An 11,186-nucleotide genomic window follows, 5' to 3' on the forward strand; every position below is an offset into this window, starting at 1 on the left:
GCTAGAACCCAAAAATCCTACTGTGGACTTCACATTCCCACCAACAGTAGAGGAAGAAAATCTACGCAGAGCTAACACATACCACAGGGAAGGGCATAAACATACAGTAACAGAAACATACTCAGTTGAAGTAGGAAGAATTGGGTATATTACCAGATGACTAAAAATCAAAGCAGAGTCTCAAGAAACAGGAGAAAACTAGGAAATACCTCCCCCTCAAGGGGACATAACTCCTTACCAATGATAGATAAAACACCTGAGATGACAGAAATGTCAGAAAAAGAATTCAGAATATTACTTGTAAAGAAAACTCAATGCAATGCAAGAGAATCCAGACAACCAATTCCAGGAGATGAGAAAATCCTTCCATGACAATGAAGAATACACTCCATAAAGAGATACACACTGAAAAAGAAACAGAACTTCTGGAAATAAATAATATAATGCAGGAAATCAAAACCTCACTTGAAACTATCAACAGATTAGACCACACAGAAAAACAGAAGAATGAATCTCTGCCTTGAAGATAAAACCTTTGATTCAGTCCAAGCAACTTTTGAAGACAATAATCACTAAACATTAGGACAACATATGGGAAATCCTAGACACCATTAAACAGCTGAATATCCACATAAAAGGTTTTCCAGAAGGTGAAGACAGAGGCAAAGGGATAGAAAAATCTTTCATAATTTATCAGCTGAAAACTTTCCAAATTTAGAGAGGCATGTGGATATCTAAAAGCAGAAAATACAAAGAACCCCAAACAGATACAATATAAGATCCTTTCCAAGGCATATCATAGCCAAATTGCGAAAAATCAAAGATAAAGACAATATTCTAAGGATGGCAATATTCTAAGGAGTAACAAAAGCTCCTCCCTTTGGGACCAGCAGTTAGTGTAATGGCTATGTCGCTGGACTCGACCGCCGTAGGCGACCCGACCGCAGTTCACGTCCTGGACCTGGTTGCTTAAACTCACACCCAGGGCGTGTGCGTGCGTGCCCAAGATCCCAAGAGGAGAATCGAGGAGAAGGGATTGCAGCGTGGCCATCTCCCCTGGGGGGTGATTTCTCGCTTTTTCTCTCTCTGTCTCTGTCTTTTTGGCGAGTGCACACGCCCTATAGCAAAAACCTCTCAAAAAAAAAAAAAAGTTACTCCCTTAGACTAACATTGGACCTCTCAACTGAAACAATTCAGGCAAAGAAAGAAGGATATATTTAAAATACAGAAAGAAAAACAATTTTAGCCAAGTACTATACCCAGCAAAATAATCCTTCAAATAAGGAGAAATAAAATCATTTCCAGTTAAACAAAAACACTGAAAGAATTCATCAAAAGTAAACCAACTGTTCAGGAAATACTCAAGGGAATACTACACCAGGAAAATTGAAGGGAAAGAAATAGAAGAGAACAACTAGAAAAAAGGGATAAATCCACACACATCGATAATAACATTGCATGTCAAGATTAAATTTCCCTACTAAAAGGCTAAAAATGCAGATTCAACTACTCTACACATAAGCAGGTTTAAGGTCAAATTCACCATTTGAGAGGAAGGTGTCGCCAGAGGTTTCAATTTATATAACCATTGCTCATTGTATAAAACCAGAAAACAAGAAAAGCCAGAAATGTTATAAGTAGCTGAGGTTTTTTTTGGAAATGAGTTTAAAGATGTCTGAGACCAAGAATGTCATAAAGCCTATAAATCACCAAATCACCGACTTTACCATGTCTTTGCTTTTGAACATCTTTCTAATTCTGTTTTTTGTTTTGTTGAGGGTTTATTTCTGTATGCGCAGTACAGTACTATGGTCTTATAGAAATGAACAGTGAGTAAAAGTTTTCTTTTTCTATCTCTTCTTAATAAGCTATTATGTACAATTTTACCTGTCTCTAACTGGACCAATGATACCACAGATCTTTTCAGATCATAAACTCTCACCTCCCTCAGTCCTCTATGTGGAAAGTACAAATTCTTTTTTCATTAACTATGTTAAGATTATCTTTATTTTCAAAAGTATATCCTCATCAGTTTATGATCTTGTTGGCTGATTTTTAATCAATGTTTTTCTTTTTTTTTTTTGGAGAGGTTTTTGCTATAGGGCGCATGCACTCGCCAGAAAGACAGAGAGAGACAGAGAGACAGAAAGCGAGAAATCACCCCCCAGGGGGGACGGTCACGCCGCAATCCCTTCTTCTCCATTCTCCTCTCGGGATCTTGGGCACGCACGCATACGCGCCCAGCGTGAGTTTAAGCCGCCGGGTCCAGAACGCGAACCGCGGCCGACTATGTGGGAGTCCAGCGACATAGCCATTACGCTAACTGCTGGTCCTATCAATTTGTTTTTCTTTAGAACTGTATTTCACAGGAAAGTCATAGACAATTCAGTACATACTTTTAGCATCACCGGCAGAGAGAGTTTTAAATGTTTATAACATGATCTAATGTTAAATGTTGAAGGTTTTAAATATGTTAATAGTTTATTATATACTGTATACATGCTTTTAAGACCACTCATTATCCTTCACAGATGTGTAATGATATTTAAATTATAAATTACAATAACATTTTAAAAAGTATATTCATTTCTTAAAAGAGACGCACAGAAGGTACTCCAGACAAGGTCTTGTCATGTTCTGATCCTTTCCCCAGCCGTATAGCTAGCCAAGATCACAGGTGCTCCTGGTATGCTCAGGTTGACCTATGATCAAAACCCTAGGCTTCCTTGTATGGCTCCAGCGTCATACATTGGCACCCTACTTCCTGTATCACCACAGCTGGGCCAAGAGCATATTTTCTCATTAAGAGAAAAAAGGAGCAGATAGATATCACAGAAGGTAAAAAAAAAAAATAAAATAAAAAATTTAGGGAAATTCCATCAGACAATCTATACTGGCTCAATGTAGCAGAAATGAAGACACCTACTAAAGATGAAAAAGGAACTTAAAAGGGGGCATTTTGAGGATACCAATCAAGTCCAGTGGGATGAAAAAAAGGATTGCAAGACAGCATTATGGCTCTGCTGAGGCCTGGCAGTAAGAGCCTATAAAGGGGCCAGTCATTGAGGACTTTCTTCAGCAACAATATTTAACCTGGGAACCTAAATAGGACCTAGCAGTGTGTTTTGGTCCAAATTCAGCATGAACTTTCTACCCATAAGGTTTTTTTTTTAAAAGCAAGAATTTTCCTATAGGGCATGCTTGTCAGAGTCAAAGACACAGTGAGTGAAAAATCGCCTCCAAGAGGGTTTGGCCACACTGCAATCCCTTGTCCTCCATTCTCCTGTTGGGATTTGGGCACACATGCACATATGCCTGGCATGAGTTTCAAGTCTCCAGGTCCAGGACTTGAACTATAGTAAACCATGTGTGAGTCCAGCAATGTAATCATTACGCCATCTGCTGGTCTCCTCTACTAGTACACTTTTTAAACTATCAACATTCTATGATAGGGCAGTCTTATCAAAGGGTATATCCTGGCAGTTACAGGAGGAATACCTAATCCAAATGAGAACTAAGGAAGGCTTTCCTAGCAGGTGATATCTAAACTCAAGCCAGGAAGAAAATTGGGACTATCTAGGTGAAAAAGTAGGTTTGAGATGGCAGTAAGAACATGGGACTTAAAAGCCCTTTAAAATAGTTTAGCAAAGGGACCAGCAGTTGGTGAAATGGCTATGCCGCTGGACTCCCACGTAGTCGACAGTGTTTTGAGTCCTGGACCTGGTGGCTTAAACTCACGCCGGGCGCATGTGCATGCGTGCCCAAGATTCTGAGAGGAGAATGGAGGAGAAGGGATTGCAGCATGGCCATACCCTGGGAGATGATTTCTCACTCTCTCTCTCTCTTTCTCTTTCTGGTGAGCGCACACCCCCTATAGCAAAAATCTCTCAAAACAAAGTAATAATAATTTAGCAAGCTCACAGCTTAGAGTTGAAGAGAGTAAGAAAACCTAATGCCATAACCACTAATACCACCCAAAAATCCGAATATCTTGAACAGAAAAACAAACTGAAATATTTATCCTTAGAGTTTGTGAAATAAAGGAGGGCTGGTCATTTGGCAGGGATCTTAGGAAAGATACAGGAAGAGATATTTGGCTGAATTGTGAGTGGGTTACTCATTCCCTACCCTTACTACTAAAAAAAAACTACACTTACTACTCCTTTGTGCAGGATTTACCGAACTAATGCTCCTGGCCTCCCTCCTCCATCACCTCTGTTTGGTGCTTGCTCAGCCCAGGCCCAGTGTTTGACCTCTCCTGTGACCTGTGTGTCTAATGTCATCTTCCTTCTGCCATGTGTTAAAAGGGGCAGCTGTGCCAGTGACTGGGCTACTTAATTTAGAGAAAAAAATATTCTTAGGAAATCAGTTGGTCTAAAGATCTAAATGACATTCCCCAAAAAGCTTTCTCAGGAATGAAGCTGACATTTTGATGCCCATTTGTCTAACTCCTGTGTTTATTTCTTACAGAAAGAGGTAATACTTTTATTGAGCTCATAAAACCTTACATGATATTGAAAATTCCTTCCAACATTCAGAGGTCATTCATCTTGATCATCAAGAAAACCAAGTTCGCATCCTCAGTTTCAAGAAGTGAGGAATGTTTTTTGAAAAGTTAGTAACTGATCTCCCCATCAAAAGGGTTAAGAATGAAAACTAAAGGCTATTATTAGAAAATTAGTATATAAGAAACTAATGATGCCAAAAACTTTACTATGTAAATACAATACGATATTCAAGATTCAATAAAAAGTATAGCACACTTCACAAGAAGAAATGCAACACAATACAAAGAAAAGTAGAACATAATATCCAGAGGGAAAAGCAATAAAGACAAGAAAATGTGCAGATGAGGCACTGTGGTTGTTAAATACGTCCATGTTTTATTTGGCTATGCTGGGTTCTACTAAGTAGTATTCTCATAGGTATATCACATAGAGTAATTATTCCACTTCTTTTGACACTTGTTAACTACATACCCCACTGGTCCCCACGGGGAACTCTATAATAAAAGACTCAGAAGACAATAGCAGGAGGATAAAAGGGTAGAAGGGCTCAGAAAAACCAGCATTGAAGAGAACAGTGTTAGCAAATGAACAGAACCATGTGCCAAAGGACTGAAAAAGACAAAGTGTCTTTCCCTTTATTCAATAGCATAAGCAAAACTGCCAGATTTCAAGGTGTCATATCTCAGCAGAATATTTTAAAGGAGAAAGAGGTAAAGATGGGTAAGGGTAGAAGCACAGGAAAGGACAGGAGGTATCCATTAATTTTGCAGACCATTTAGAAACACAACACCTAATATATACCACTTTACGGTAAAGATCGAAATACTGGAGGGCATAAAAGCAGTGAAAATAGTTATGGATGGTGAAGACCGTGTGGAACGGGGTGGGAGAAAGGAAGAGTAGAGAGAAGGATAGCAAGAGAATAAACAGAGAGGCATGACATTAGTGGGACACAGAAATGGTTTATTACCTGTTGATGATAACATGTCTAGTATTCTCAAATGGACTGGTCTGAGAAGTATTTTATGTTGGGTACATTCTTTTTACAAGCAAAATGATATATAGTGATTGAATATTTAAAAAATGAGAATAAAAGTAATAATAATCTGGAAAAAATTATGAAAAGCTACTTGATGATGATGTGGATACTAGTGTCGTTGTCTTGACTGATATGCGTGGTATTCTTTCTGGAAAAAGAAATGTAATACATTGTAAAGATATATGTGATTCAATGTAATATAAACAAGATGATGATATAAAAAAAATTTTTTTTTGAGAGGTTTTTCACTATAGGGCGCGTGTGCTCGCCAGACAGAGAGAGTCAGAGAGACAGAAAGCGAGAAATCACCCCCCCAGAGGGGATGGCCACACCGCAATCCCTTCTCCTCCATTCTCCTCTCAGGATCTTGGGCACACATGCACATGTGCCCGGCATGGGTTTTAAGCCACTGGGTCCGGGACGCGAACCGCGGTCAACTACGTGGGAGTCCAGCGACATAGTCATTACGCTAACTGCTGGTTCCCATAATAAAAAAACTTAAAAAAAGAAACTTTATAAAGATTTTTGCTATGGGGCATGCTCACCAGAGAGACAGAGTCAGAGACACAGTGAGTGAAAAATCACCTCCAAGAGGGTTTGGCCACATTGTTTAAAAAACAAACCAATATGGACCATTTGTAAGGGATTCTCACATGACTACTATTAATTCCTGTAGGCATGTAGAGGACATCCGTATTGTTCCAAAAAGAGCCCTGGAAACCCTTTATACATCCCAAGTAGCTTTTAGAAAGCATTTTATATTCTTGGGAGCTCTGACTGCTTCACCCATGAAAGTAAGTCTTTAAAACTGGCAGGGGAAAGAGCCCTTCATCGATGGAGGAGTTGAAGCCCAGCGAGGTGAGGCAACTTTAGCAACCACCGCAGGAATGGCATAGCCAGCAGCTAAAATCTCCCGGAACCTGGAAAGATCCTTAACTATGCATGTAAGTGAATCTGAAAAGTGCCTATGAGCTTACACCTGGCCTTAGTAGAGCCTCTCCTCATCAGCATGCCAAGCCAGGCCTCAGAAAGCTCAAGAAAGATTCTTGCAAGCACAGGAAAAAGAGACAAATTTCTTTCCTTCAAGCCTAATCTGATGATTTAAGTCTATATATCCTAATGCCTCTCTGGTGTTCAACCACCTTCTCCCTTTTTAAGATTGCTCTGCAGGGAGTTAACACTAGGGGCTTCTCTTCTGATTAAATACATATGCCACAAAATAGCAGGTGCCTCTGGACACAATAAAAGAAATTTTAATAGGAAATTTGCACAAGGTTCTGAACACCAGCGGGTTAAAATATATTTAAGGTTTTCTTAGACTTTGGAGCAGCTGAGGGGAAAATTTGTTTAGAATTTAATGTCCTTCAAACAAAGGCATAAGAAAAATGTTAATGCAGTGGAACTGTTTGTGAAAACAGAAACACAAAGGATTTTAACTATCGAGGTGAAAGGGTAGTGTTCAATAAAGGTTAAAATCATGACTCCCATATAAACACAAAAATAAACACATGTATGAGATTTTAAGTTAACTCATTAATGAGGAGACTGGTATGATGTTACAACTATTATAGCTCAAAGGAGAATCCAAACAGCAGACGCAATGAAAGATCAGTAAGACTGAAGTGAAAAGAATGTGTAAATAAGAGGCAAAGGTTACCTTCTTCATGTGGCTAGGGAAGTCAGCTGAGTCTTCCTGGGACAGAATTTACATCAATAGACAAGAATTATGTTGTATTACTATCGGTTATCTACAATTTACAGAGTTGTACAATAGCTCCCTAGAATCCGAATTAGATGACATAAAATGGTGAACTACAGACAGTGAAAGAAAAGCAGTTCAGAGCAGTCTGTGGAATTCAAGGCTGGCCTTAGTAGAGCCTCTCCTCATCAGCATGCCAAGCCAGGCCTCAGAAAGCTCAAGAAAGATTCTTGCAAGCACAGGAAAAAGAGACAAATTTCTTTCCTTCAAGCCTAATCTGATGATTTAAGTCTATATATCCTAATGCCTCTCTGGTGTTCAACCACCTTCTCCCTTTTTAAGATTGCTCTGCAGGGAGTTAACACTAGGGGCTTCTCTTCTGATTAAATACATATGCCACAAAATAGCAGGTGCCTCTGGACACAATAAAAGAAATTTTAATAGGAAATTTGCACAAGGTTCTGAACACCAGCGGGTTAAAATATATTTAAGGTTTTCTTAGACTTTGGAGCAGCTGAGGGGAAAATTTGTTTAGAATTTAATGTCCTTCAAACAAAGGCATAAGAAAAATGTTAATGCAGTGGAACTGTTTGTGAAAACAGAAACACAAAGGATTTTAACTATCGAGGTGAAAGGGTAGTGTTCAATAAAGGTTAAAATCATGACTCCCATATAAACACAAAAATAAACACATGTATGAGATTTTAAGTTAACTCATTAATGAGGAGACTGGTATGATGTTACAACTATTATAGCTCAAAGGAGAATCCAAACAGCAGACGCAATGAAAGATCAGTAAGACTGAAGTGAAAAGAATGTGTAAATAAGAGGCAAAGGTTACCTTCTTCATGTGGCTAGGGAAGTCAGCTGAGTCTTCCTGGGACAGAATTTACATCAATAGACAAGAATTATGTTGTATTACTATCGGTTATCTACAATTTACAGAGTTGTACAATAGCTCCCTAGAATCCGAATTAGATGACATAAAATGGTGAACTACAGACAGTGAAAGAAAAGCAGTTCAGAGCAGTCTGTGGAATTCAAGGTCCATTTAAATTTTAAAGGCCTGAGTAAACAGGAGCCTGAGATTTTAGTTATGCCTCACACTGATCACGGTTATCGCTGGAAAGGCATGCTTTAGTTTGCAGTAAACCAACTGTGATGTTACAAAGGATTATAGATTTTATAATGTGATGTCCACCTTTTTTATCCCAGTGAGTTCCTGATGCAAAGAATAAGCTATAGCCAATCAGTTGCCTAGTTTATTTTAAATGGACCAATGTAAACCCTTGAGGAGCAACTTGAAATCTCTTTTCTTCTTACTTTTTGTTAATTAGCTTTCTTGATGGGTGGTCCCTAGTTCACTGAGCACATGCCTGAGAAATCAGAGTTAGCTCCTGATGATTCACCCTCAGCCCTGGCTCAAAGAAACCACACTTATTATGTTTTTGTTTTGTTTTCTTTTTTAGGTTGACAAGACAATGATGCATAGTTTTCCACAGAAGCACAAACGTTTTCCTACATGGATCACTGACTATCTTATTTACCGCTGTATTCCCAAAACCTGGTTACATGGTAGATGGTCCATAAATACACACTAAATGGATGAATAAATGTCGACTATGTATCAGGCATTAAGCTAAGCCCTTCACGTGTATCACCCTATTTTATCTTCCCAACAGCCCTTTAAGATAAATATTATTTTCATTCAACTGAAAAAAACTAACTTGTGTGACATTATTATGTGTCAAAGGTTGGAGTGGAGGACAGAGGGGAGGATTTAAGTATAATCAGAAAACTTTCTTTTTTCCATTTAACATATGTTCTTTTTATTTACTCCCACTAGATCATCAGACTCTAAATCAAGAGATATGATACACTGATAAAACATGTTTCTTTGATGAGTGTGGCATTAGGGATCCCTGCTTTAAGAAAAATAAATGAACAGCAGAACTCAGGAAGATCTAAGCATAAGAGGCACATAAATAAACTTTATTATGGCCTTGCAGATTAGCATAGGTAATTTACCAGCCCAGACTCATGTGTTTCCTTGTTCCTTTCTCAATATTCATGGTACTATCGTGATGAACTCAACACTGTGTATGTGTGTTGTGAGGTTTTCACAGAAATAAGGACAGTGTTTGAAAATGGCAGCAGCTCACATTTATTGTATGCTTCCCGTGGCCAAAACTACTCTCACAGAACCACTATGAGAAAGGTACAATAGGTTGAATATTCCTTATCCAAGAACTAAAGTGTTTTCAGTTTTGGGTTTTAGAGTATTTGCATATATCTAATGAGATATATTAGGAATGCAACCCAAGTCTAAACACAAGATTCATTATGTTTCATATACCTTATACACACAGTTCTAAGGTAATTTTATAGAATATTTTTGCATTGCAACTCATTGTGGGAGGTCAGGTATGGGATTTTCCACTTGTGGTGTCATGTTGTACTCAAACAGTTTTGGATTTTGGAGCATTTCAGGTTTTTGATTTTGGGATAATGAATACTCAACCTGTATTGTCATCTCCCTTTCACAGCTAGAGAAGGCTGAAGTGCACCAAGCAACCTTTACAAAATCAAATAGGTGTGTTGCAGCTCTGGTCTTTGACCTGGAACTGAAACCTATACCCTGTCCTGTCCTAAGTCATACTGCTGTCTGCACATCTGTTTGAGATTCCCTGTCTCATTGTTTTGATTGCCTTTTTTTTTTTTTTCTAAATATACCTCACTGCATTGTTTAATCACAGCCTCTAAGGGAGGATATTGGGGTTCTCAGTTTCTAGCCACCATCGGGCTGATAACTGCACATAGTTTTAGTCCTGAAAGCTATTTTCTAGCTACTTGGCCCTGGTGATCATTTGGGTACTTTACATTCACCCTTCCAGAGGCAGGGGCTAGAGACAAGGGAACAGAGAGGTCTTTCGAGGCCTCAAATAGGTGAATGTCATAGAGACGTGGACCAGATGTTAATCTGAAATCATTCTCTCAGTTCCCCAAGTCCCCAAACAATTCCCTGCTTTTGCTTCTTGCCAGAAAATAGGCTGCCCTAACAGTACATTTTCGAACATCTTCAGCTGAATCTTGACATGAATAGCAGCACAACGGTGGCATGGAGAAGGTATCAATAAACAGTTGGCTTATAGGTTTACCTACGTTATTTCATTTAATCTTCATGACTCCCTGAGACAAGTAGTATTGTTATCTTTATTTTGGAGATGAGGAAATAAGGTTAAAGAACTCGCCCAGGCGAAGTGCTTGCCCAAGATCCCAAGAAGGTTGGCATTCACCAATACCAGAGGTGTTTTGTGGAGAACGAGCGAGCCACTGAAAGCAACATGGCAACTGTTTGAAACATACTTCATTCCTACATCCCCTTTCCTCATGTCACATAGCAGAAAACCTTGGGACGTGGTGTCATGTACTCCATAAGCAATGAAGCATGAGACCTTTATTTCTGAGGGGCGTAATGCCCATCCTCTTCAAACCGTTATAAATGCTTATCTTTCCCTCAGGGATACCTCATCATTCTCACCCCTAATAAAAGATAACATTGCTTTGAAATCAGGTCATGAAAAAGGCTTTGCCATTACTATCACTCAGACATTAAGAAACATTAAGCAGTTATTATCGGACGAAGGCTACCGTAATAAGGCAAATGGTTACTACCTAACTGATTGCTTTTAGGGGTGAAATAACTGACCTTCTATGGACTCAAACTGAAATCTAGACATGTAGAATCTAAGCTAAGTGCCCATCCTACTTTTAGGATTTCAAGAATTTCCCCCAAGCAGCTGTTAGCGCTAACTGGGGAGGGAGAAGTGCATAAAAGAGCATTTACACACTTAAGTCTCTCTCATTTGTTACCTCAGATCATATAGTTGGGCTTGTGTCTTATAAGTTGAGACATGATCAAATAATGAACTTGGTCAGC

The 11,186-nt window shown here is 38.9% G+C and overlaps 1 protein-coding gene across 1 annotated transcript in view; it reads right to left on the minus strand.

Moving 5' to 3' along the window:
- SAMD12 (sterile alpha motif domain containing 12) overlaps positions 1-11,186 on the minus strand; it is a 482,055-nt gene that overhangs the window by 264,712 nt on the left and 206,157 nt on the right. The gene's annotated exons all lie outside the window — the stretch shown is intronic.

Source organism: Tupaia chinensis, unplaced genomic scaffold (assembly GCF_000334495.1).
Source record: "Tupaia chinensis unplaced genomic scaffold, TupChi_1.0 Scaffold000017_1, whole genome shotgun sequence".
Classification (NCBI taxonomy): Eukaryota; Metazoa; Chordata; class Mammalia; order Scandentia; family Tupaiidae; genus Tupaia; species Tupaia belangeri.